The sequence below is a fragment of the Schistocerca cancellata genome, unplaced genomic scaffold (assembly GCF_023864275.1).
Source record: "Schistocerca cancellata isolate TAMUIC-IGC-003103 unplaced genomic scaffold, iqSchCanc2.1 HiC_scaffold_1100, whole genome shotgun sequence".
Classification (NCBI taxonomy): domain Eukaryota; kingdom Metazoa; phylum Arthropoda; class Insecta; order Orthoptera; family Acrididae; genus Schistocerca; species Schistocerca cancellata.
Genome location: NW_026047099.1, coordinates 4,933,280 through 4,957,781, shown reverse-complemented (window position 1 = coordinate 4,957,781; position 24,502 = coordinate 4,933,280). Strand labels below are relative to the sequence as shown.

The 24,502-nt window shown below is 54.1% G+C and overlaps 18 non-coding genes and 1 pseudogene across 18 annotated transcripts; all 19 read left to right on the top strand.

Annotated features, from left to right (window-relative positions):
- The first annotated feature begins 147 nt into the window (after positions 1 to 147).
- On the top strand, positions 148 to 266 carry LOC126155815 (5S ribosomal RNA). The gene has a single exon (XR_007533252.1). It is a non-coding gene; the product is annotated as a 5S ribosomal RNA (ribosomal RNA).
- An 832-nt stretch (positions 267 to 1,098) lies between these two features.
- On the top strand, positions 1,099 to 1,217 carry LOC126154721 (5S ribosomal RNA). The gene has a single exon (XR_007532261.1). It is a non-coding gene; the product is annotated as a 5S ribosomal RNA (ribosomal RNA).
- An 847-nt stretch (positions 1,218 to 2,064) lies between these two features.
- Positions 2,065 to 2,183, top strand: LOC126155025 (5S ribosomal RNA). Its single transcript, XR_007532545.1, has one exon. It is a non-coding gene; the product is annotated as a 5S ribosomal RNA (ribosomal RNA).
- Positions 2,184 to 3,010: 827 nt separating this feature from the next.
- Positions 3,011 to 3,129, top strand: LOC126154710 (5S ribosomal RNA). The gene has a single exon (XR_007532250.1). It is a non-coding gene; the product is annotated as a 5S ribosomal RNA (ribosomal RNA).
- Positions 3,130 to 3,956: 827 nt separating this feature from the next.
- Positions 3,957 to 4,075, top strand: LOC126154697 (5S ribosomal RNA). The gene has a single exon (XR_007532238.1). It is a non-coding gene; the product is annotated as a 5S ribosomal RNA (ribosomal RNA).
- An 817-nt stretch (positions 4,076 to 4,892) lies between these two features.
- LOC126154770 (5S ribosomal RNA) lies at positions 4,893 to 5,011 on the top strand. Its single transcript, XR_007532307.1, has one exon. It is a non-coding gene; the product is annotated as a 5S ribosomal RNA (ribosomal RNA).
- An 837-nt stretch (positions 5,012 to 5,848) lies between these two features.
- On the top strand, positions 5,849 to 5,967 carry LOC126155767 (5S ribosomal RNA). Its single transcript, XR_007533207.1, has one exon. It is a non-coding gene; the product is annotated as a 5S ribosomal RNA (ribosomal RNA).
- An 816-nt stretch (positions 5,968 to 6,783) lies between these two features.
- On the top strand, positions 6,784 to 6,902 carry LOC126154685 (5S ribosomal RNA). Its single transcript, XR_007532227.1, has one exon. It is a non-coding gene; the product is annotated as a 5S ribosomal RNA (ribosomal RNA).
- An 817-nt stretch (positions 6,903 to 7,719) lies between these two features.
- LOC126154673 (5S ribosomal RNA) lies at positions 7,720 to 7,838 on the top strand. Its single transcript, XR_007532216.1, has one exon. It is a non-coding gene; the product is annotated as a 5S ribosomal RNA (ribosomal RNA).
- Positions 7,839 to 9,667: 1,829 nt separating this feature from the next.
- LOC126154965 (5S ribosomal RNA) lies at positions 9,668 to 9,786 on the top strand. The gene has a single exon (XR_007532489.1). It is a non-coding gene; the product is annotated as a 5S ribosomal RNA (ribosomal RNA).
- Positions 9,787 to 10,677: 891 nt separating this feature from the next.
- Positions 10,678 to 10,796, top strand: LOC126155760 (5S ribosomal RNA). Its single transcript, XR_007533200.1, has one exon. It is a non-coding gene; the product is annotated as a 5S ribosomal RNA (ribosomal RNA).
- Positions 10,797 to 11,670: 874 nt separating this feature from the next.
- On the top strand, positions 11,671 to 11,789 carry LOC126155334 (5S ribosomal RNA). The gene has a single exon (XR_007532834.1). It is a non-coding gene; the product is annotated as a 5S ribosomal RNA (ribosomal RNA).
- An 857-nt stretch (positions 11,790 to 12,646) lies between these two features.
- On the top strand, positions 12,647 to 12,765 carry LOC126154783 (5S ribosomal RNA). Its single transcript, XR_007532319.1, has one exon. It is a non-coding gene; the product is annotated as a 5S ribosomal RNA (ribosomal RNA).
- An 837-nt stretch (positions 12,766 to 13,602) lies between these two features.
- Positions 13,603 to 13,721, top strand: LOC126155887 (5S ribosomal RNA). Its single transcript, XR_007533319.1, has one exon. It is a non-coding gene; the product is annotated as a 5S ribosomal RNA (ribosomal RNA).
- A 1,569-nt stretch (positions 13,722 to 15,290) lies between these two features.
- Positions 15,291 to 15,409, top strand: LOC126155769 (5S ribosomal RNA). Its single transcript, XR_007533209.1, has one exon. It is a non-coding gene; the product is annotated as a 5S ribosomal RNA (ribosomal RNA).
- Positions 15,410 to 15,985: 576 nt separating this feature from the next.
- LOC126155254 (5S ribosomal RNA) lies at positions 15,986 to 16,104 on the top strand. The gene has a single exon (XR_007532759.1). It is a non-coding gene; the product is annotated as a 5S ribosomal RNA (ribosomal RNA).
- Positions 16,105 to 16,933: 829 nt separating this feature from the next.
- On the top strand, positions 16,934 to 17,052 carry LOC126154662 (5S ribosomal RNA). The gene has a single exon (XR_007532205.1). It is a non-coding gene; the product is annotated as a 5S ribosomal RNA (ribosomal RNA).
- A 1,568-nt stretch (positions 17,053 to 18,620) lies between these two features.
- Positions 18,621 to 18,739, top strand: LOC126154786 (5S ribosomal RNA). Its single transcript, XR_007532322.1, has one exon. It is a non-coding gene; the product is annotated as a 5S ribosomal RNA (ribosomal RNA).
- Positions 18,740 to 19,588: 849 nt separating this feature from the next.
- On the top strand, positions 19,589 to 19,706 carry LOC126155407 (5S ribosomal RNA; annotated as a pseudogene).
- Positions 19,707 to 24,502: the final 4,796 nt, after the last annotated feature.

The following is a 24,502-nucleotide window of genomic DNA, read 5'->3' as shown; positions in this document are numbered from 1 at the left end:
ACGCCGGGCGCACCTCCCCGCGCCGTCCTCGAGGAACTGGCGGTTGCGGAAGGAAGCGCTTTCGTCAAATGCGGCCGAAAACTAACATTTTGTGTGTTGTGAGAAAAGCCGAACGCGAATTCTGCCGTGCTCCTACATTAGATGAGCGCCAACGGCCATACCATGATGAATACACCGGTTCTCATCCGATTACCGAAGTTAAGCATCATCGGGCCCGGCTAGTACTTGGATGGGTGACCGCCTGGGAAACCCGGGTGCTGTTGGCTCCCATCCTTTTGTTTTTTTGTTATGTCGCCAGCCCAATTTTCAAACTACCTTTCTGTTGTGACAAAGATGCTTCCTTAAGCCTTTTAAACTACTGTAATGGTACGAAAATGCAGTAATTAACTCAGTTTGAGGGAGAATGTGCTAACCAAGTTTGCCAAGAAGACTTTGAAAACGACAAAACAGTACGAATCGGCAGGTGATTTCTGAAATACGTCACCGCCTATTGTTGTGTAGGAGTGTAGAGTTCCAAATTTGATTTGTAACCACGAAAGTATTCCTTAGTCTTCTCGTCTCGTCCCGCAGACGTTTGTCGTGCTTGCGCTGTCATATGGACCACGACCCGAGCGGCAGCGAGCGGCAGTCGAGCAAAGTCGGGACAAGTCGGGACGGGGACAGGGACAGGGATAGGAATGGTGCGAATGCACTGCAAACTACGCAGACACCTGGTGTGAGGCGAGGCGTGGCGAGGCGAGACGAGGAAGCCCACATCGCTACCAGTGGCGCCCTCCAGCACGACACTGCCACACCCCACACAGGCCCTCCGCTGAACACCAGGGACAAGATGCGTCCTCCGCTAGTGTCGAAGGCTGCACGCGCCCAGCGAATGACAGGGGGTGCAACGAGCAGCAGTGCGTCTCACACACGCGGCGGTGCGCCCGCCAATTCGGCCGTCGCTCTGCTGGGACGCCGGGCGCGCCTCTCCGCGCCGTCCTCGAGGAACTGGCGGTTGCGGAAGGAAGCGCTTTCGTCAAATGCGGCCGAAAACTAACATTTTGTGTGTTGGGAGAAAAGCCGAACGCGAATTCTGCCGTGCTCCTACATTAGATGAGCGCCAACGGCCATACCATGATGAATACACCGGTTCTCGTCCGATCACCGAAGTTAAGCATCATCGGGCCCGGCTAGTACTTGGATGGGTGACCGCCTGGGAAACCCGGGTGCTGTTGGCTCCCTTCCTGTTTTTTTTTTGTTATGTCGCCAGCCCAATTTTCAAACTACCTTTCTGTTGTGACAAAGATGCTTCCTTAAGCCTTTTAAACTACTGTAATGGTACGAAAATGCAGTAATTAACTCAGTTTGAGGGAGAATGTGCTAACCAAGTTTGCCAAGAAGACTTTGAAAACGACAAAACAGTACGAATCGGCAGATGATTTCTGAAATACGTCACCGCCTATTGTTGTGTAGGAGTGTAGAGTTCCAAATTTGATTTGTAACCACGAATTTATTCCTTAGTCGTCTCGTCTCGTCTCGTCTCATCTCGTCCCGCAGACGTTTGTCGTGCTTGCGCTGTCATATGGACCACGACCCGAGCGGCAGCGAGCGGCAGTCGAGCAAAGTCGGGACAAGTCGGGACGGGGACAGGGACAGGGATAGGAATGGTGCGAATGCACTGCAATCTACGCAGACACCTGGTGTGAGGCGAGGCGAGGCGAGGCGAGACGAGGAAGCCCACATCGCTACCAGTGGCGCCCTCCAGCACGACACTGCCATACCCCGCACAGGCCCTCCGCTGAACACCAGGGACAAGATGCGTCCTCCGCTAGTGTCGAAGGCTGCACGCGCCCAGCGAATGACAGGGGGTGCAACGAGCAGCAGTGCGTCTCACACACGCGGCGGTGCGCCCGCCAATTCGGCCGTCGCTCTGCTGGGACGCCGGGCGCGCCTCCCCGCGCCGTCCTCGAGGAACTGGCGGTTGCGGAAGGAAGCGCTTTCTTCAAATGCGGCCGAAAACTAACATTTTGTGTGTTGGGAGAAAAGCCGAACGCGAATTCTGCCGTGCTCCTACATTAGATGAGCTCCAACGGCCATACCATGATGAATACACCGGTTCTCGTCCGATCACCGAAGTTAAGCTTCACCGGGCCCGGCTAGTACTTGGATGGGTGACCGCCTGGGAAACCCGGGTGCTGTTGGCTCCCTTCCTTTTGTTTTTTTGTTATGTCGCCAGCCCAATTTTCAAACTACCTTTCTGCTGTGACAAATATGCTTCCTTAAGCCTTTTAAACTACTGTAATGGTACGAAAATGCAGTAATTAACTCAGTTTGAGGGAGAATGTGCTAACCAAGTTTGCCAAGAAGACTTTGAAAACGACAAAACAGTACGAATCGGCAGGTGATTTCTGAAATACGTCACCGCCAATTGTTGTGTAGGAATGTAGAGTTCCAAATTTGATTTGTAACCACGAATGTATTCCTTAGTCGTCTCGTCTCGTCCCGCAGACGTTTGTCGTGCTTGCGCTGTCATATGGACCACGACCCGAGCGGCAGCGAGCGGCAGTCGAGCAAAGTCGGGACAAGTCGGGACGGGGACAGGGACAGGGATAGGAATGGTGCGAATGCACTGCAAACTACGCAGACACCTAGTGTGAGGCGAGGCGAGGCGAGGCGAGGAAGCCCACATCGCTACCAGTGGCGCCCTCCAGCACGACACTGCCACACCCCGCACAGGCCCTCCGCTGAACACCAGGTACAAGATGCGTCCTCCGCTAGTGTCGAAGGCTGCACGCGCCCAGCGAATGACAGGGGGTGCAACGAGCAGCAGTGCGTCTCACACACGCGGCGGTGCGCCCGCCAATTCGGCCGTCACTCTGCTGGGACGCCGGGCGCGCCTCCCCGCGCCGTCCTCGAGGAACTGGCGGTTGCGGAAGGAAGCGCTTTCGTCAAAAGCGGCCGAAAACTAACATTTTGTGTGTTGGGAGAAAATCCGAACGCGAATTCTGCCGTGCTCCTACATTAAATGAGCGCCAACGGCCATACCATGATGAATACACCGGTTCTCGTCCGATCACCGAAGTTAAGCATCATCGGGCCCGGCTAGTACTTGGATGGGTGACCGCCTGGGAAACCCGGGTGCTGTTGGCTCCCTTCCTTTTGTTTTTTTGTTATGTCGCCAGCCCAATTTTCAAACTACCTTTCTGTTGTGACAAAGATGCATCCTTAAGCCTTTCAAACTACTGTAATGGTACGAAAATGCAGTAATTAACTCAGTTTGAGGGAGAATGTGCTAACCAAGTTTGCCAAGAAGACTTTGAAAGCGACAAAACAGTACGAATCGGCAGGTGATTTCTGAAATACGTCACCGCCTATTGTTGTGTAGGAGTGTAGAGTTCCAAATTTGATTTGTAACCACGAATGTATTCCTTAGTCGTCTCGTCTCGTCCCGCAGACGTTTGTCGTGCTTGCGCTGTCATATGGACCACGACCCGAGCGGCAGCGAGCGGCAGTCGAGCAAAGTCGGGACAAGTCGGGACGGGGACAGGGACAGGGATAGGAATGGTGCGAATGCACTGCAAACTACGCAGACACCTGGTGTGAGGCGAGGCGAGGCGAGGCGAGGAAGCCCACATCGCTACCAGTGGCGCCCTCCAGCACGACACTGCCACACCCCGCACAGGCCCTCCGCTGAACACCAGGGACAAGATGCGTCCTCCGCTAGTGTCGAAGGCTGCACGCGCCCAGCGAATGACAGGGGGTGCAACGAGCAGCAGTGCGTCTCACACACGCGGCGGTGCGCCCGCCAATTCGGCCGTCGCTCTGCTGGGACGCCGGGCGCGCCTCCCCGCGCCGTCCTCGAGGAACTGGCGGTTGCGGAAGAAAGCGCTTTCGTCAAATGCGGCCGAAAACTAACATTTTGTGTGTTGGGAGAAAAGCCGGATGCGAATTCTGCCGTGCTCCTACATTAGATGAGCGCCAACGGCCATACCATGATGAATACACCGGTTCTCGTCCGATCACCGAAGTTAAGCATCATCGGGCCCGGCTAGTACTTGGATGGGTGACCGCCTGGGAAACCCGGGTGCTGTTGGCTCCCTTCCTTTTGTTTTTTTGTTATGTCGCCAGCCCAATTTACAAACTACCTTTCTGTTGTGACAAAGATGCTTCCTTAAGCCTTTTAAACTACTGTAATGGTACGAAAATGCAGTAATTAACTCAGTTTGAGGGAGAATGTGCTAACCAAGTTTGCCAAGAAGACTTTGAAAACGACAAAACAGTACGAATCGGCAGGTGATTTCTGAAATACGTCACCGCCTATTGTTGTGTAGGAGTGTAGAGTTCCAAATTTGATTTGTAACCACGAAAGTATTTCTTAGTCGTCTCGTCTCGTCCCGTAGACGTTTGTCGTGCTTGCGCTGTCATATGGACCACGACCCGAGCGGCAGCGAGCGGCAGTCGAGCAAAGTCGGGACAAGTCGGGACGGGGACAGGGACAGGGATAGGAATGGTGCGAATGCACTGCAAACTACGCAGACACCTGGTGTGAGGCGAGGCGAGGAAGCCCACATCGCTACCAGTGGCGCCCTCCAGCACGACACTGCCACACCCCGCACAGGCCCTCCGCTGAACACCAGGGACAAGATGCGTCCTCCGCTAGTGTCGAAGGCTGCACGCGCCCAGCGAATGACAGGGGGTGCAACGAGCAGCAGTGCGTCTCACACACGCGGCGGTGCGCCCGCCAATTCGGCCGTCGCTCTGCTGGGACGCCGGGCGCGCCTCCCCGCGCCGTCCTCGAGGAACTGGCGGTTGCGGAAGGAAGCGCTTTCGTCAAATGCGGCCGAAAACTAACATTTTGTGTGTTGGGAGAAAAGCCGAACGCGAATTCTGCCGTGCTCCTACATTAGATGAGCGCCAACGGCCATACCATGATGAATACACCGGTTCTCGTCCGATCACCGAAGTTAAGCATCATCGGGCCCGGCTAGTACTTGGATGGGTGACCGCCTGGGAAACCCGGGTGCAGTTGGCTCCCTTCCTTTTGTTTTTTTGTTATGTCGCCAGCCCAATTTTCAAACTACCTTTCTGTTGTGACAAAGATGCTTCCTTAAGCCTTTTAAACTACTGTAATGGTACGAAAATGCAGTAATTAACTCAGTTTGAGGGAGAATGTGCTAACCAAGTTTGCCAAGAAGACTTTGAAAACGACAAAACAGTACGAATCGGCAGCTGATTTCTGAAATACGTCACCGCCTATTGTTGTGTAGGAGTGTAGAGTTCCAAATTTGATTTGTAACCACGAAAGTATTCCTTTGTCGTCTCGTCTCGTCCCGCAGACGTTTGTCGTGCTTGCGCTGTCATATGGACCACGACCCGAGCGGCAGCGAGCGGCAGTCGAGCAAAGTCGGGACAAGCCGGGACGGGGACAGGGACAGGGATAGGAATGGTGCGAATGCACTGCAAACTACGCAGACACTTGGTGTGAGGCGAGGCGAGGCGAGGCGCGGCGAGGCGAGGAAGCCCACTTCGCTACCAGTGGCGCCCTCCAGCACGACACTGCCACACCCCGCACAGGCCCTCCGCTGAACACCAGGGTCAAGATGCGTCCTCCGCTAGTGTGGAAGGCTGCACGCGCCCAGCGAATGACAGGGGGTGCGACGAGCAGCAGTGCGTCTCACACACGCGGCGGTGCGCCCGCCAATTCGGCCGTCGCTCTGCTGGGACCCCGGGCGCGCCTCCCCGCGCCGTCCTCGAGGAACTGGCGGTTGCGGAAGGAAGCGCTTTCATCAAATGCGGCCGAAAACTAACATTTTGTGTGTTGGGAGAAAAGCCGAACGCGAATTCTGCCGTGCTCCTACATTAGATGAGCGCCAACGGCCATACCATGATGAATACACCGGTTCTCGTCCGATCACCGAAGTTAAGCATCATCGGGCCCGGCTAGTACTTGGTTGGGTGACCGCCTGGGAAACCCGGGTGCTGTTGGCTCCCTTCCTTTTGTTTTTTGTTATGTCGCCAGCCCAATTTTCAAACTACCTTTCTGTTGTGACATAGATGCTTCCTTAAGCCTTTTAAACTACTGTAATGGTACGAAAATGCAGTAATTAACTCAGTTTGAGGGAGAATGTGCTAACCAAGTTTGCCAAGAAGACTTTGAAAACGACAAAACAGTACGAATCGGCAGGTGATTTCTGAAATACGTCACCGCCTATTGTTGTGTAGGAGTGTAGAGTTCCAAATTTGATTTGTAACCACGAAAGTATTTCTTAGTCGTCTCGTCTCGTCCCGTAGACGTTTGTCGTGCTTGCGCTGTCATATGGACCACGACCCGAGCGGCAGCGAGCGGCAGTCGAGCAAAGTCGGGACAAGTCGGGACGGGGACAGGCACAGGGATAGGAAAGGTGCGAATGCACTGCAAACTACGCAGACACCTGGTGTGAGGCGAGGCGAGAAAGCCCACATCGCTACCAGTGGCGCCCTCCAGCACGACACTGCCACACCCCGCACAGGCCCTCCGCTGAACACCAGGGACAAGATGCGTCCTCCGCTAGTGTCGAAGGCTGCACGCGCCCAGCGAATGACAGGGGGTGCAACGAGCAGCAGTGCGTCTCACACACGCGGCGGTGCGCCCGCCAATTCGGCCGTCGCTCTGCTGGGACGCCGGGCGCGCCTCCCCGCGCCGTCCTAGAGGAACTGGCGGTTGCGGAAGGAAGCACTTTCGTCAAATGCGGCCGAAAACTAACATTTTGTGTGTTGGGAGAAAAGCCGAACGCGAATCCTGCCGTGCTCCTACATTAGATGAGCGCCAACGGCCATACCATGATGAATACACCGGTTCTCGTCCGATCACCGAAGTTAAGCATCATCGGGCCCGGCTAGTACTTGGATGGGTGACCGCCTGGGAAACCCGGGTGCTGTTGGCTCCCTTCCTTTTGTTTTTTTGTTATGCCGCCAGCCCAATTTTCAAACTACCTTTCTGTTGTGATAAAGATACTACTAAACTACTGTAATGGTACGAAAATGCAGTAATTAACTCAGTTTGAGGGAGAATGTGCTAACCAAGTATGCCCAAGAAGACTTTGAAAACGACAAAACAGTACGAATCGGCAGGTGATTTCTGAAATACGTCACCGCCTATTGTTGTGTAGGAGTGTAGAGTTCCAAATTTGATTTGTAACCACGAATGTAAACCTTAGTCGTCTCGTCTCGTCCCGCAGACGTTTGTCGTGCTTGCGTTGTCATATGGACCACGACCCGAAAGGCAGCGAGCGGCAGTCGAGCAAAGTCGGGACAAGTCGGGACGGGGACAGGGACTTTGATAGGAATGGTGCGAATGCACTGCAAACTACGCAGACACCTGGTGTGAGGCGAGGCGAGGCGAGGCGTGGAAGCCCACATCGCAACAAGTGGCGCCCTCCAGCACGACACTGCCGCACCCCGCACAGGCCCTCCACTGAACACCAGGGAGAAGATGCGTCCTCCTCTAGTGTCGAAGGCTGCACGCGCCCAGCGAATGACAGGGGGTGCAACGAGCAGCAGTGCGTCTCACACACGCGGCGGTGCGCCCGCCAATTCGACCGTCGCTCTGCTGGGACGCCGGGCGCGCCTCCCCGCGCCGTCCTCGAGGAACTGGCGGTTGCGGAAGGAGGCGCTTTCGTCAAATGCGGCCGAAAACTAACATTTTGTGTGTTGGGAGAAAAGCCGAACGCGAATTCTGCCGTGCTCCTACATTAGATGAGCGCCAACGGCCATACCATGATGAATACACCGGTTCTCGTCCGATCACCGAAGTTAAGCATCATCGGGCCCGGCTAGTACTTGGATGGGTGACCGCCTGGGAAACCCGGGTGCTGTTGGCTCCCTTCCTTTTGTTTTTTTGTTATGTCGCCAGCCCAATTTTCAAACTACCTTTCTGTTGTGACAAAGATGCTTCCTTAAGCCTTTTAAACTACTGTAATGGTACGAAAATGCAGTAATTAACTCAGTTTGAGGGAGAATGTGCTAACCAAGTTTGCCAAGAAGACTTTGAAAACGACAAAACAGTACGAATCGGCATTGGATTCAGGATTTCCTAGAAGAAAGAACACAACATGTCATTCTTAACGGTTCAAAATCTGCAGATGTAGAGGTAATTTCGGGAGTACCGCAAGGAAGCGTGATAGGACCTTTATTGTTTACAATATACATAAATGACTTAGTTGACAACATCGGTAGCTCCGTGAGGCTATTTGCAGATGACACGGTTGTCTACAAGAAAGTAGCAACATCAGAAGACTCGTACGTACTCCAGGAAGACCTGCAGAGGATTAATGCATGGTGCGACAGCTGGCAGCTTTCCCTAAACGTAGATAAATGTAATATAATGCGCATACATAGGGGCAGAAATCCATTCCAGTACGATTATGCCATAGGTGGTAAATCATTGGAAGCGGTAACGACCGTAAAATACTTAGGAGTTACTATCCGGAGCGATCTGAAGTGGAATGATCACATAAAACAAATAGTGGGAAAAGCAGGCGCCAGGTTGAGATTCATAGGAAGAATTCTAAGAAAATGTGACTCATCGACGAAAGAAGTAGCTTACAAAACGCTTGTTCGTCCGATTCTTGAGTATTGCTCATCAGTATGGGACCCTTACCAGGTTGGATTAATAGAAGAGATAGACATGATCCAGCGAAAAGCAGCGCGATTCGTCATGGGGACATTTAGTCAGCGCGAGAGCGTTACGGAGATGCTGAACAAGCTCCAGTGGCGGACACTTCAAGAAAGGCGTTACGCAATACGGAGAGGTTTATTATCGAAATTACGAGAGAGCACATTCCGGGAAGAGATGGGCAACATATTACTACCGCCCACATATATCTCGCGTAATGATCACAACGAAAAGATCCGAGAAATTAGAGCAAATACGGAGACTTACAAGCAGTCGTTCTTCCCACGCACAATTCGTGAATGGAACAGGGAAGGGGGGATCAGATAGTGGTACAATAAGTACCCTCCGCCACACACCGTAAGGTGGCTCGCGGAGTATAGATGTAGATGTAGATGTAGATGGCATGTGATTTCTGAAATACGTCACCGCCTATTGTTGTGTAGGAGTGTAGAGTTCCAAATTTGATTTGTAACCACGAATGTATTCCTTAGTCGTCTCGTCTCGTCCCGCAGACGTTTGTCGTGCTTGCGTTGTCATATGGACCACGACCCGAGCGGCAGCGAGCGGCAGTCGAGCAAAGTCGGGACGAGTCGGGACGGGGACAGGGACAGGGATAGGAATGGTGCGAATGCACTGCAAACTACGCAGACACCTGGTGTGAGGCGAGGCGAGGCGAGGCGAGGAAGCCCACATCGCTACCAGTGGCGCCCTCCAGCACGACACTGCCGCACCCCGCACAGGCCCTCCACTGAACACCAGGGACAAGATGCGTCCTCCGCTAGTGTCGAAGGCTGCACGCGCCCAGCGAATGACAGGGGGTGCAACGAGCAGCAGTGCGTCTCACACACGCGGCGGTGCGCCCGCCAATTCGGCCGTCGCTCTGCTGGGACGCCGGGCGCGCCTCCCCGCGCCGTCCTCGAGGAACTGGCGGTAGCGGAAGGAAGCGCTTTCGTCAAATGCGGCCGAAAACTAACATTTTGTGTGTTGGGAGAAAAGCCGAACGCGAATTCTGCCGTGCTCCTACATTAGATGAGCGCCAACGGCCATACCATGATGAATACACCGGTTCTCGTCCGATCACCGAAGTTAAGCATCTTCGGGCCCGGCTAGTACTTGGATGGGTGACTGCCTGGGAAACCCGGGTGCTGTTGGCTCCCTTCCTTATGTTTTTTTGTTATGTCGCCAGCCCAATTTTCAAACTACCTTTCTGTTGTGACAAAGATGCTTCCTTAAGCCTTTTAAACTACTGTAATGGTACGAAAATGCAGTAATTAACTCAGTATGAGGGAGAATGTGCTAACCAAGTTTGCCAAGAAGACTTTGAAAACGACAAAACAGTACGAATCGGCAGGTGATTTCTGAAATACGTCACCGCCTATTGTTGTGTAGGAGTGTAGAGTTCCAAATTTGATTTGTAACCACGAATTTATTCCTTAGTCGTCTCGTCTCGTCACGTCTCGTCTCGTCACGTCTCGTCTCGTCCCGCAGACGTTTGTCGTGCTTGCGCTGTCATATGGACCACGACCCGAGCGGCAGCGAGCGGCAGTCGAGCAAAGTCGGGACAAGTCGGGACGGGGACAGGGACAGGGATAGGAATGGTGCGAATTCACTGCAAACTACGCAGACACCTGGTGTGAGGCAAGGCGAGGCGAGGCGAGGCGAGGCGAGGCGAGGCGTGGCGAGGCGAGGCGAGGAAGCCCACATCGCTACCAGTGGGCCCTCCAGCACGACACTGCCGCTCCCCGCACAGGCCCTCCGCTGAACACCAGGGACAAGATGCGTCCTCCACTAGTGTCGAAGGCTGCACGCGCCCAGCGAATAACAGGGGGTGCAACGAGCAGCAGTGCGTCTCACACACGCGGCGGTGCGCCCGCCAATTCGGCCGTCACTCTGCTGGGACGCCGGGCGCGCCTCCCCGCGCCGTCCTCGAGGAACTGGCGGTTGCGGAAGGAAGCGCTTTCGTCAAATGCGGCCGAAAACTAACATTTTGTGTGTTGGGAGAAAAGCCGAACGCGAATTCTGCCGTGCTCCTACATTAGATGAGCGCCAACGGCCATACCATGATGAATACACCGGTTCTCGTCTGATCACCGAAGTTAAGCATCATCGGGCCCGGCTAGTACTTGGATGGGTGACCGCGTGGGAAACCCGGGTGCTGTTGGCTCCCTTCCTTTTTTTTTTGTTATGTCGCCAGCCCAATTTTCAAACTACCTTTCTGTTGTGACAAAGATGCTTCCTTAAGCCTTTTAAACTACTGTAATGGTACGAAAGTGCAGTAATTAACTCAGTTTGAGGGAGAATTTGCTAACCAAGTTTGCCAAGAAGACTTTGAAAACGACAAAACAGTACGAATCGGCAGGTGATTTCTGAAATACGTCACCGCCTATTGTTGTGTAGGAGTGTAGAGTTCCAAATTTGATTTGTAAACACGAATTTATTCCTTAGTCGTCTCGTCTCGTCTCGTCTCGTCTCGTCCCGCAGACGTTTGTCGTGCTTGCGCTGTCATATGGACCACGACCCAGGCGGCAGCGAGCGGCAGTCGAGCAAAGTCGGGACAAGTCGGGACGGGGACAGGGACAGGGATAGGAATGGTGCGAATTCACTGCAAACTACGCAGACACCTGGTGTGAGGCAAGGCGAGGCGAGGCGAGGCGAGGCGAGGCGAGGCGAGGCGAGGCGAGGCGAGGAAGCCCACATCGCTACCAGTGGGCCCTCCAGCGCGACACTGCCGCACCCCGCACAGGCCCTCCGCTGTACACCAGGGACAAGATGCGTCCTCCGCTAGTGTCGAAGGCTGCACGCGCCCAGCGAATGACAGGGGGTGCAACGAGCAGCAGTGCGTCTCACACACGCGGCGGTGCGCCCGCCAATTCGGCCGTCACTCTGCTGCGACGCCGGGCGCGCCTCCCCGCGCCGTCCTCGAGGAACTGGCGGTTGCGGAAGGAAGCGCTTTCGTCAAATGCGGCCGAAAACTAACATTTTGTGTGTTGGGAGAAAAGCCGAACGCGAATTCTGCCGTGCTCCTACATTAGATGAAAGCCAACGGCCATACCATGATGAATACACAGGTTCTCGTCCGATCACCGAAATTAAGCATCATCGGGCCCGGCTAGTACTTGGATGGGTGACCGCCTGGGAAAGCCGGTTGCTGTTGGCTCCCTTCCTGTATTTTTTTTTGTTATGTCGCCAGCCCAATTTTCAAACTACCTTTCTGTTGTGACAAAGATGCTTCCTTAAGCCTTTTAAACTACTGTAATGGTACGAAAATGCAGTAATTAACTCAGTTTGAGGGAGAATTTGCTAACCAAGTTTGCCAAGAAGACTTTGAAAACGACAAAACAGTACGAATCGGCAGGTGATTTCTGAAATACGTCACCGCCTATTGTTGTGTAGGAGTGTAGAGTTCCAAATTTGATTTGTAAACACGAATTTATTCCTTAGTTGTCTCGTCCCGTCTCGTCTCATCTCGTCCCGCAGACGTTTGTCGTGCTTGCGCTGTCATATGGACCACGACCCGAGCGGCAGCGAGCGGCAGTCGAGCAAAGTCGGGACAAGTCGGGACGGGGACAGGGACAGGGATAGGAATGGTGCGAATTCACTGCAAACTACGCAGACACCTGGTGTGAGGCGAGGCGAAGCGAGGCGAGGCGAGGCGAGGCGAGGAAGCCCACATCGCTACCAGTGGGCCCTCCAGCACGACACTGCCACACCCCGCACAGGCCCTCCGCTGTACACCAGGGACAAGATGCGTCCTCCGCTAGTGTCGAAGGCTGCACGCGCCCAGCGAATGACAGGGGGTGCAACGAGCCGCAGTGCGTCTCACACACGCGGCGGTTTGCCCGACAATTCGGCCGTCACTCTGCTGGGACGCCGGGCGCGCCTCCCCGCGCCGTCCTCGAGGAACTGGCGGTTGCGGAAGGAAGCGCTTTCGTCAAATGCGGCCGAAAACTAACATTTTGTGTGTTCGGACGAAAGCCGAACGCGAATTCTGCCGTGCTCCTACATTAGATGAGCGCCAACGGCCATACCATGATGAATACACCGGTTCTCGTCCGATCACCGAAGTTAAGCATCATCGGGCCCGGCTAGTACTTGGATGGGTGACCGCCTGGGGAACCCGGGTGCTGTTGGCTCCCTTCCTTTTGTTTTTTTGTTATGTCGCCAGCCCAATTTTCCAACTACCTTTCTGTTGTGACAAAGATGCTTCCTTAAGCCTTTTAAACTACTGTAATGGTACGAAAATCCAGTAATTAACTCAGTTTGAGGGAGAATTTGCTAACCAAGTTTGCCAAGAAGACTTTGAAAACGACAAAACAGTACGAATCGGCAGGTGATTTCTGAAATACGTCACCGCCTATTGTTGTGTAGGAGTGTAGAGTTCCAAATTTGATTTGTAACCAAGAATTTATTCCTTTGTCGTCTCGTCTCGTCTCGTCTCGTCCCGCAGACGGTTGTCGTGCTTGCGCTGTCATATGGACCACGACCCGAGCGGCAGCGAGCGGCAGTCGAGCAAAGTCGGGACAAGTCGGGACGGGGACAGGGACAGGGATAGGAATGGTGCGAATGCACTGCAAACTACGCAGACACCTGGTGTGAGGCGAGGCGAGGCGAGGCGAGGAAGCCCACATCGCTACCAGTGGCGCCCTCCAGCACGACACTGCCACAACCCGCACAGGCCCTCCGCTGAACACCAGGGACAAGATGCGTCTTCCGCTAGTGTCGAAGGCTGCACGCGCCCAGCGAATGACAGGGGGTGCAACGAGCAGCAGTGCGTCTCACACACGCGGCGGTGCGCCCGCCAATTCGGCCGTCGCTCTGCTGGGACGCCGGGCGCGCCTCCCCGCGCCGTCCTCGAGGAACTGGCGGTTGCGGAAGGAAGCGCTTTCGTCAAATGCGGCCGAAGACTATCATTTTGTGTGTTGGGAGAAAAGCCGAACGTGAATTCTGCCGTGCTCCTACATTAGATGAGCGCCAACGGCCATACCATGATGAATACACCGGTTCTCGTCCGATCACCGAAGTTAAGCATCATCGGGCCCGGCTAGTACTTGGATGGGTGACTGCCTGGGAAACCCGGGTGCTGTTGGCTCCCTTCCTTTTGTTTTTTTGTTATGTCGCCAGCCCAATTTTCAAACAACCTTTCTGTTGTGACAAAGATGCTTCCTTAAGCCTTTTGAACTACTGTAATGGTACGAAAATGCAGTAATTAACTCAGTTTGAGGGAGAATGTGCTAACCAAGTTTGCCAAGAAGACTTTGTAAACTACAATCAGTACGAATCGGCAGGTGATTTCTGAAATACGTCACCGCCTATTGTTGTGTAGGAGTGTAGAGTTCCAAATTTGATTTGTAACCACGAATGCATTCCTTAGTCGTCTCGTCTCGTCCCGCAGACGTTTGTCGTGCTTGCGCTGTCATATGGACCACGACCCGAGCGGCAGCGAGCGGCAGTCGAGCAAAGTCGGGACAAGTCGGGACGGGGACAGGGACAGGGATAGGAATGGTGCGAATGCACTGCAAACTACGCAGACACCTGGTGTGAGGCGAGGCGAGGCGAGGCGAGGAAGCCCACATCGCTACCAGTGGCGCCCTCCAGCACGACACTGCCACACCCCGCACAGGCCCTCCGCTGAACACCAGGGACAAGATGCGTCCTCCGCTAGTGTCGAAGGCTGCACGCGCCCAGCGAATGACAGGGGGTGCAACGAGAAGCAGTGCGTCTCACACACGCGGCGGTGCTCCCGCCAATTCGGCCGTCACTCTGCTGGGACGCCGGGCGCGCCTCCCCGCGCCGTCCTCGAGGAACTGTTTTTTTTTTTTTTGTTATGTCGCCAGCCCAATTTTCAAACTACCTTTCTGTTGTGACAAAGATGCTTCCTTAAGCCTTTTAAACTACTGTAATGGTACGAAAATGCAGTAATTAACTCAGTTTGAGGGAGAATTTGCTAACCAAGTTTGCCAAGAAGACTTTGAAAACGACAAAACAGTACGAATCGGCAGGTGATTTCTGAAATACGTCACCGCCTATTGTTGTGTAGGAGTGTAGAGTTCCAAATTTGATTTGTAAACACGAATTTATTCCTTAGTTGTCTCGTCTCGTCTCGTCCCGCAGACGTTTGTCGTGCTTGCGCTGTCATATGGACCACGACCCGAGCGGCATAGAGCGGCAGTCGAGCAAAGTCGGGACAAGTCGGGACGGGGACAGGGACAGGGATAGGAATGGTGCGAATTCACTGCAAACTACGCAGACACCTGGTGTGAGGCGAGGCGAAGCGAGGCGAGGCGAGGCGAGGCGAGGCGAGGCGAGGAAGCCCACATCGCTACCAGTGGGCCCTCCAGCACGACACTGCCACACCCCGCACAGGCCCTCCGCTGTACACCAGGGACAAGATGCGTCCTCCGCTAGTGTCGAAGGCTGCACGCGCCCAGCGAATGACAGGGGGTGCAACGAGCCGCAGTGCGTCTCACACACGCGGCGGTTTGCCCGACAATTCGGCCGTCACTCTGCTGGGACGCAGGGCGCGCCTCCCCGCGCCGTCCTCGAGGAACTGGCGGTTGCGGAAGGAAGCGCTTTCGTCAAATGCGGCCGAAAACTAACATTTTGTGTGTTGGGAGAAAATCCGAACGCGAATTCTGCCGTGCTCCTACATTAGATGAGCGCCAACGGCCATACCATGATGAATACACCGGTTCTCGTCCGATCACCGAAGTTAAGCATCATCGGGCCCGTTTAGTACTTGGATGGGTGACCGCCTGGGAAACCCGGGTGCTGTTGGCTCCCTTCCTGTTTTTTTTTTTTTTTTTGTTATGTCGCCAGCCCAATTTTCAAACTACGCTTGCGCTGTCATATGGACCACGACCCGAGCGGCAGCGAGCGGCAGTCGAGCAAAGTCGGGACAAGTCGGGACGGGGACAGGGACAGGTATAGGAATGGTGCGAATTCACTGCAAACTACGCAGACACCTGGTGTGAGGCGAGGCGAGGCGAGGCGAGGCGAGGCGAAACGAGGAAGCCCACATCGCTACCAGTGGGCCCTCCAGCACGACACTGCCGCACCCCGCACAGGCCCTCCGCTGAACACCAGGGACAAGATGCGTCCTCCGCTAAAGGCTGCACGCGCCCAGCGAATGACAGGGGGTGCAACGAGCAGCAGTGCATCTCACACACGCGGCGGTGCGCCCGCCTATTCGGCCGTCACTCTGCTGGGACGCCGGGCGCGCCTCCCCGCGCCGTCCTCGAGGAACTGGCGGTTGCGGAAGTAAGCGCTTTCTTCAAATGCGGCCGAAAACTAACATTTTGTGTGTTGGGAGAAAAGCCGAATGTGAATTCTGCCGTGCTCCTACATTAGATGAGCGCCAACGGCCATACCATGATGAATACACCGGTTCTCGTCCGATCACCGTAGTTAAGCATCATCGGGCCCGGCTAGTACTTTAATGGGTGACCGCGTGGGAAACCCGGGTTCTGTTGGCTCCCTTCCTGTTTTTTTTTTTTTGTTATGTCGCCAGCCCAATTTTCAAACTACATTTCTGTTGTGACAAAGATGCTTCCTTAAGCCTTTTAAACTACTGTAATGGCACGAAAATGCAGTAATTAACTCAGTTTGAGGGAGAATGTGCTAACCAAGTTTGCCAAGAAGACTTTGAAAACGATAAAACAGTACGAATCGGCAGGTGATTTCTGAAATACGTCACCGCCTATTGTTGTGTAGGAGTGTATAGTTCCAAATTTGATTTGTAACCACGAATGTATTCCTTAGTCGTCTCGTCTCGTCCCGCAGACGTTTGTCGTGCTTGCGCTGTCATATGGACCACGACCCGAGCGGCAATCGAGCAAAGTCGGGACAAGTCGGGACGGGGACAGGGACAGGGATAGGAATGGTGCGAATGCACTGCAAACTACGCAGACACCTGGTGTGAGGCGAGGCGAGGCGAGGCGAGGCGAGGCGAGGAAGCCCACATCGCTACCAGTGGGCCCTCCAGCACGACACTGCCGCACCCCGCACAGTCCCTCCGCTGAACACCAGGGACAAGATGCGTCCTCCGCTAGTGTCGAAGGCTGCACGCGCCCAGCGAATGACAGGGGGTGCAACGAGCAGCAGTGCGTCTCACACACGCGGCGGTGCGCCCGCCAATTCGGCCGTCACTCTGCTGGGACGCCGGGCGCGCCTCCCCGCGCCGTCTTCGAGGAACTGGCGGTTGCGGAAGGAAGCGCTTTCGTCAAATGCGGCCGAAAACTAACATTTTGTGTGTTGGGAGAAAAGCCGAACGCGAATTCTGCCGTGCTCCTACATTAGATGAGCGCCAACGGCCATACCATGATGAATACACCGGTTCTCGTCCGATCACCGAAGTTAAGCATCATCGGGCCCGGCTAGTACTTGGATGGGTGACCGCCTGGGAAACCCGGGTGCTGTTGGCTCCCTTCCTGTTTTTTTTTTTTTTTGTTATGTCGCCAGCCCAATTTTCAAACTACATTTCTGTTGTGACAAATATGCTTCCTTAAGCCTTTTAAACTACTGTAATGGTATGAAAATGCAGTAATTAACTCAGTTTGAGGGAGAATGTGCTAACCAAGTTTGCCAAGAAGACTTTGAAAACGACAAAACAGTACGAATCGGCAGGTGATTTCTGAAATACGTCACCGCCTATTGTTGTGTTGGAGTGTAGAGTTCCAAATTTGATTTGTAACCACGAATGTATTCCTTAGTCGTCTCGTCTCGTCCCGCAGACGTTTGTCGTGCTTGCGCTGTCATATGGACCACGACCCGAGCGGCAGCGAGCGGCAGTCGAGCAAAGTCGGGACAAGTCGGGACGGGGACAGGGACAGGGATAGGAATGGTGCGAATGCACTGCAAACTACGCAGACACCTGGTGTGAGGCGAGGCGAGGCGAGGCGAGGAAGCCCACATCGCTACCAGTGGCGCCCTCCAGCACGACACTGCCACAGCCCGCACAGGCCCTCCGCTGAACACCAGGGACAAGATGCGTCCTCCGCTAGTGTCGAAGGCTGCACGCGCCCAGCGAATGACAGGGGGTGCAACGAGAAGCAGTGCGTCTCACACACGCGGCGGTGCTCCCGCCAATTCGGCCGTCACTCTGCTGGGACGCCGGGCGCGCCTCCCCGCGCCGTCCTCGAGGAACTGTTTTTTTTTTTTGTTATGTCGCCAGCCCAATTTTCAAACTACATTTCTGTTGTGACAAAGATGCTTCCTTAAGCCTTTTAAACTACTGTAATGGTATGAAAATGCAGTAATTAACTCAGTTCGAGGGAGAATGTGCTAACCAAGTTTGCCAAGAAGACTTTGAAAACGACAAAACAGTACGAATCGGCAGGTGATTTCTGAAATACGTCACCGCCTATTGTTGTGTAGGAGTGTAGAGTTACAAATTTGATATGTAACCACGAATTTATTCCTTATTCGTCTCGTCTCGTCTCGTCTCGTCTCGTCCCGCAGACGTTTGTCGTGCTTGCGCTGTCATATGGACCACGACCCGTGCGGCAGCGAGCGGCAGTCGAGCAAAGTTGGAACAAGTCGGGACGGGGACAGGGACAGGGATAGGAATGGTGCGAATGCACTGCAAACTACGCAGACACCTGGTGTGACGCGAGGCGAGGCGAGGCGAGGCGAGGCGAGGAAGCCCACATCGCTACCAGTGGGCCCTCCAGCACGACACTGCCACACCCCGCACAGGCCCTCCGCTGAACACCAGGGACAAGATGCGTCCTCCGCTAGTGTCGAAGGCTGCACGCGCCCAGCGAATGACAGGGGGTGCAACGATCAGCAGTGCGTCTCACACACGCGGCGGTGGGCCCGCCAATTCGGCCGTCGCTCTGCTGGGACGCCGGGCGCGCCTCCCCGCGCCGTCCTCGAGGAACTGGCGGTTGCGGAAGGAAGCGCTTTCGTCAAATGCGGCCGAAAACTAACATCTTGTGTGTTGGGAGAAAAGCCGAACGCGAATTCTGCCGTGCTCCTACATTAGATGAGCGCCAACGGCCATACCATGATGAATACACCGGTTCTCGTCCGATCACCGAAATTAAGCATCATCGGGCCCGGCTAGTACTTGGATGGGTGACCGCCTGGGAAACCCGGGTGCTGTTGGCTCCCTTCCTGTTTTTTTTTTTTTGTTATGTCGCCAGCCCAATTTTCAAACTACCTTTCTGTTGTGACAAAGATGCTTCCTTAAGCCTTTTAAACTACTGTAATGGTACGAAAATGCAGTAATTAACTCAGTTTGAGGGAGAATGTGCTAACCAAGTTTGCCAAGATGACTTTGAAAACGACAAAACAGTACGAATCGGCAGGTGATTTCTGAAATACGTCACCGCCTATTGTTGTGTAGGAGTGTAGAGATCCAAATTTGATTTGTAACCACGAATTTATTCTTTAGTCGTCACGTCTCGTCTCGTCTCGTCTCGTCCCGCAGACGTTTGTCGTGCTTGCGCTGTCATATGGACCACGACCCGAGCGGCAGCGAGCGGCAGTCGAGCAAAGTCGGGACAAGTCGGGACGGGGACAGGGACAGGGATAGGAATGGTGCAAATGCACTGCAAACTACGCAGACACCTGGTGTGTGGCGAGGGGAGGCGAGGCGAGGCGAGGAAGCCCACATCGCTACCAGTGGGCCCTCCAGCACGACACTGCCGCACCCCGCACAGGCCCTCCGCTGAACACCAGGGACAAGATGCGTCCTCCGCTAGTGTTGAAGGCTGCACGCGCCCAGCGAATGACAGGGATTGCAACGAGCAGCAGTGCGTCTCACACACGCGGCGGTGCGCCCGCCAATTCGGCCGTCACTCTGCTGGGACGCCGGGCGCGCCTCCCCGCGCCGTCCTCGAGGAACTGGCGGTTGCGGAAGGAAGCGCTTTCGTCAAATGCGGCCGAAAACTAAAATTTTGTGTGTTGGGAGAAAAGCCGAACGCGAATTCTGCCGTGCTCCTACATTAGATGAGCGCCAACGGCCATACCATGATGAATACACCGGTTCTCGTCCGATCACCGAAGTTAAGCATCATCGGGCCCGGCTAGTACTTGGATGGGTGACCGCCTGGCAACACCTCGGTGCCGAGCGAGCTGTACTTCCGCGTGCGACTTGGCCGGCGGCGCCTCGCGTGTCGTCTGCTTCCTCTGCCTCGTGGCTTGTGTTTATCCCTGACTGTAAGTAATGGAAATGATATACGATGATAGTGAGGAAAGACAGAATAACGTACAATGTGAGTTTGATCGATCCGTTGATAAACCATCGGCATTCGAAATTCACCGTTGGATATTAGAGGACTTGATGTTACGGCATGATGACGTTCTTGGCATACAGTTTGATACGTTCCTTAATTCGGTGTTTTTGAAATTGAGATCTCCTGATATGTGTGATACTGTTGTGTCTGTCAATGACGGCGTGCGTAAATTTCGACATCTTGACGGTAAAATTAGTAATGTGACTGTGTCGCACGCCGGCTTTGGCGTTAGGCAAATTCGTATCTTTAACTTGCCTTTTGAAATACGGAATGATACTATTTCACGTTATTTGCGTCCGTACGGTACCGTTTTGTCAGTGATTAAGGAAAAGTGGTCCTCCGCATATTTGTTTCAAGTCGAAAACGGTGTGCGGAGTGTGAAAATGGTTGTCAGACAACACGTTCCGTCCTTTATTCTGGTTAACGGCCACCGTGCGTTTGTGACTTATAGTGGACAGCCTCAAACTTGTTCATTTTGTAGTGGCGTTGGTCATTACCGGCAGGACTGTCCTAAACGTAAACGGCCTGCTCAATTACCGATCGATGACGGTTTGCGCGGGGACAGCTTTGCCTCTGTCGCTGCTACGGTCTTAGGTACAGCCCCCCCCCCCCCCCCCGCACCCGCGCGCCGCGTGGCCGATGCTAACCTAGCTGACGCCGCGGTTGCCATGGATGTGTCCACTCCCGATTTTGACCTTGCTACTGTGTCTGCTGTTTCCGCGCCTGCTACGGCTACCGTGCAGGCTGACGAAAGTTTGTCTTTACCACGTGTTTCACTTGCGTCTGTGTCCGACCCCATGCCCGCGTCGGCGACTGCTGTAGTGTCGGAACCTGTTTCGCAGCCTGTTACGGTATCGGAATCTTTTGATACGTTGCCTGCCTCAGTTGACATAGCTGCCGGTGCTCCTGTTCACACTGCTGTTGTGGAATCGCGGGAAATTTTTGTGGCTCCGAAACCGCGGCGTGATAAACTTCCGTCTCGCAGTTCTAGCAGGCAACGTGCTCGTAGTGTTGGTCGGTCGCCCTCCTCTGACAGGGGGTCTACACGACAGGACCGCAGTCCGTCTCCAGTTGACCGTTCGCCCGCCGCTTCCCGGCAGTCGCGGGTTGGTCGGCAGGACTCACAACAGCGTGTCGCGCGTCGGGACCCACGTGCAGACCGCGAGCGGCGGCCGTCTCCGGCTTCCGGCTGCGGGCGTCAGACACAGCAATCACAACCACAACAGCTTGCCGCTTCTCGCCCTTCGCTGCCCGACGATCTCAGCGTTGCCGATCAGAAGCGTGATGTCGCTGTTCGACATTTACGCACCGTTTTAAGTCAGCAGCCCACTGGTGACGGTTCCGTTGTGCCGACCGACACAGCTTCGGCTGTGGCGACGCCGCCATTGCCGACGAAACGGAAGGCTGAAGACACCCACCAGCGTCGGGTTTGTCCTTCTGCCCTTGAGCGTGTGCCGACCTCTTCTTCCGACGTGGAGATGCCCGTCGTTGTTCCTTTGTCGGCAGACTCCGGTGGCACAGATTCTGGGACCGCGTCCAGCCCCACTTCCGTCCCCCCCACTGACTGGGCGGCGGATGTGGAAGGTGGTGCGGAGACTTAGTGATTTCTTTGTTGTCCCTTAATCCAGTTGACGGGAATTACACCCGTCTTTTTCGAGAACTTTTTATCCTTTTTGGTGGCTGAAATTCCGTCAATGTCTGCTGTCTGTTTTTTATGAGGAGTTTTTTGTGCTTGTGTCTTTTAATTGTGTATGGCGCCTGAGCGTTGTTCGTGGAATATTTTAACTATCACTGTTATTCTCTGTTGTTCCCTCTTCCAGTTGACGGGAATCAATTCAGTCTTTTTAGAGAAAATTTTATCCTTTTTGGTGGCTGAAATTCCGTCCATGTTTGCTGTTTGTTTTTAAATGAGGAGCGTTTTGTTCTTGTGTATTTTAATTGTGTATGGAGCCTGAGCGTTGTTCGTGGAATATTTTAACTATCAATGTCAACAAGTTGAGTAACCCGCACAAGTTGTCGGCTTTGCTCACATTTTTACATGACTCCCACTGTCATGTGGCATTTTTACAGGAAGTTACGCGTCAGGCTCTGTTGTTTTTACTTGACGCTTCTGATTTTACTGTCGTTGATAATATAATGTCCGACGAACAGACTGGTACTGCTATCTTAATCCGTCCTGAATTCGATGTTAGCAATATTGAAATATTGCCAAATGGCCGCGCTATAGCATGTACCGTCAATGGTCTTGCCTTTGTCAATGTGTATGCTCATGCCGGTGACAAGCCAGCGCGGAATAAATTTTATGGTCAGGATCTCTGTCCACTTCTCCATCGTAATCATACTGACTTAGTGATCGGTGGTGATTTTAATGCTGTGATTGATGGTCGAGATCAGGAGCCGCGTCCTAACTGGTGCCAGGAATTACGTACGTTGGTTGACAGTTTTCGGCTCCGCGACACGTGGCGTGTGCTGCATCCGGACAAGACGCATTTCACCCACTTTTACGCCACCGGTCACAGTCGCTTGGACAGGATCTATGTGTCTTCGCCGCTCGCCGCCCACGTCCGGAAGGCGGACGTGTTGCCGGTTATTTTTTCAGACCATTGCGGTTACATGTGTCAACTCTTCTTGCCGCGTGCGCGCCCTACTCGGCGCCCCACTATTTGGAAATTTAACTGTAGCCTTTTGGACGATGCCAGTCTAACGTCTCAATTTACTGCGTTGTGGCGCAAGCTCTTGCGTGGTAAGGGAGATGGCGGCAGTACTATCGGGTGGTGGGTGGCGGTCGCCAAGCCGGCTATTCGGCGTTTTTTAATCGATTTTAGCCGCGATGCGGCGCATTGGCGTCGGTCGACGGCACGTTTTTACCAGGATTGTTTAAAGGATATCGCTCAGCGAGTCGCGACGTCACCTGAGTTGCTTCGCGTTTTTAATCAATTCAAAGCCAAGCTCCTCGATGATCTACGTCGGAAGGGTGTTGGGACTATCGCGCGGAGCCAACCGGTGGGTGACGTGGAAGGGGAGCCGCTCTCTCTCTACCACCTGAGCAGGGAGCGCCGGCGGCGCGAGCGGTTGGCCATCCGTAAATGGGTCCAGCGAGATGGCACGTCCACATCCGATGGTGCGGCCATTGAGCGAGAAGTTCACGCGCACTTTGAGACGCTCTTTCGACAGGTTGACGTCGACGCCGGGGCGCTGCGCGATTTTTTGCAGAGGGTCCCACGTGTGTTAACACGACAAGATAGAGCCAGTTTAAATGAACCTTTTACCCTTGATGACTTAGATACAGCTGTGAAACGGAGTCCTCGGGGCCGGTCCCCTGGACTGGACGGGATTCCCGCGGAATTTTATTTAAAATTTTTCAGTCTTTTAAGTGATGTTTTAATTGCCATTATGAATGAGGTCCATAACGGCGTTGCTATTCCTGCGGAATTTTCAGAAGGGCGCATTGCCCTCGTTCCGAAATCGACCGCCACACCAAATCTCGACAATGTCCGTCCTATAACCTTGCTGAACGCCGACTATAAAATTATAGCGCGGTGTATCACGCACAGGTTGACGGACGTTATGCCAAAGGTGGTGAGTGACCATCAGACTTGCGCTGTCAGGGACCGTAACATATTCGATGCTGTTCTGGCGTACCGGGATTGTATCGGATATGTAAAAAGTCACAGGCTCCGGACGGCTGCGATAATGCTGGTCGACTTCAAAAACGCTTTCGATCGGATTAGTCACACCTATCTGCGGCAGGTCTTGGTCGGTTTCGGATTTGGTCCTAAACTGACGACGATGGTGTATAATATTTTAAGGAATGCCACGTCACGGGTTGTAATAAACGGAATTCCCAGTCGTGTTATACCTATTAGCCGCTCAGTTCGCCAGGGCTGCCCCTTGTCTATGTCGCTCTTCGCTTTGGCTTTGGATCCGCTCCTCCGCTGTATCGCCCAGGAATGCCGGGGCATTCGCATTGGTGGCGATCAGCTGATCTGTAGAGCGTATGCCGACGACCTCGGCGTGTTCCTTGATCAGCCAGAGGACATTAACAGGCTGCATGGTGTTTTACAGAGATTTGAGAGGGCGACGGGGGCTATCGTGAATCCTCGGAAGACTGTTTTGCTCCCTCTTACACCTCGCCTGCGTACTGCTCGCGGCGACTGGTTTTGTGTCAAGCAACGACAGACAGTGCTCGGTGTCATTCTGACCGACAATCTGCAGCGTATGGAAGCTCTGAATTGGCGGTCCACGCTGTATAAGGTTAGGGCCGTTGCGAAACTGTATGCCTCTCGGAATTTGGCGCTCCGTCAACGGGTGGCCCTTATTAACACGCAGATTTTGGCCAAAGCGTGGTATCTGGCACAAGTCCTACCTGTGCCGAAACAACTGGAACGGGCCCTTCAACAGGCGGTCTATTGGTTGCTATGGAAAGGTGACATTTTTAAGGTCTCCCTGGCAACCTGTACCTTGAGTCTGGCGGAGGGGGGGCTGGGTTTCGTTGACTTTCGCAACAAGTGTGCGGCGCTCTTCGTAAAGCGGACTACCGTGGTGCTTGACAAGGGGCCGTGCAGTCCGACGGCTGCCTTGTTCCGTGCGTACCGCCCGCCATCGGTGATTGCTCCGGTCTCGATCAGTCATA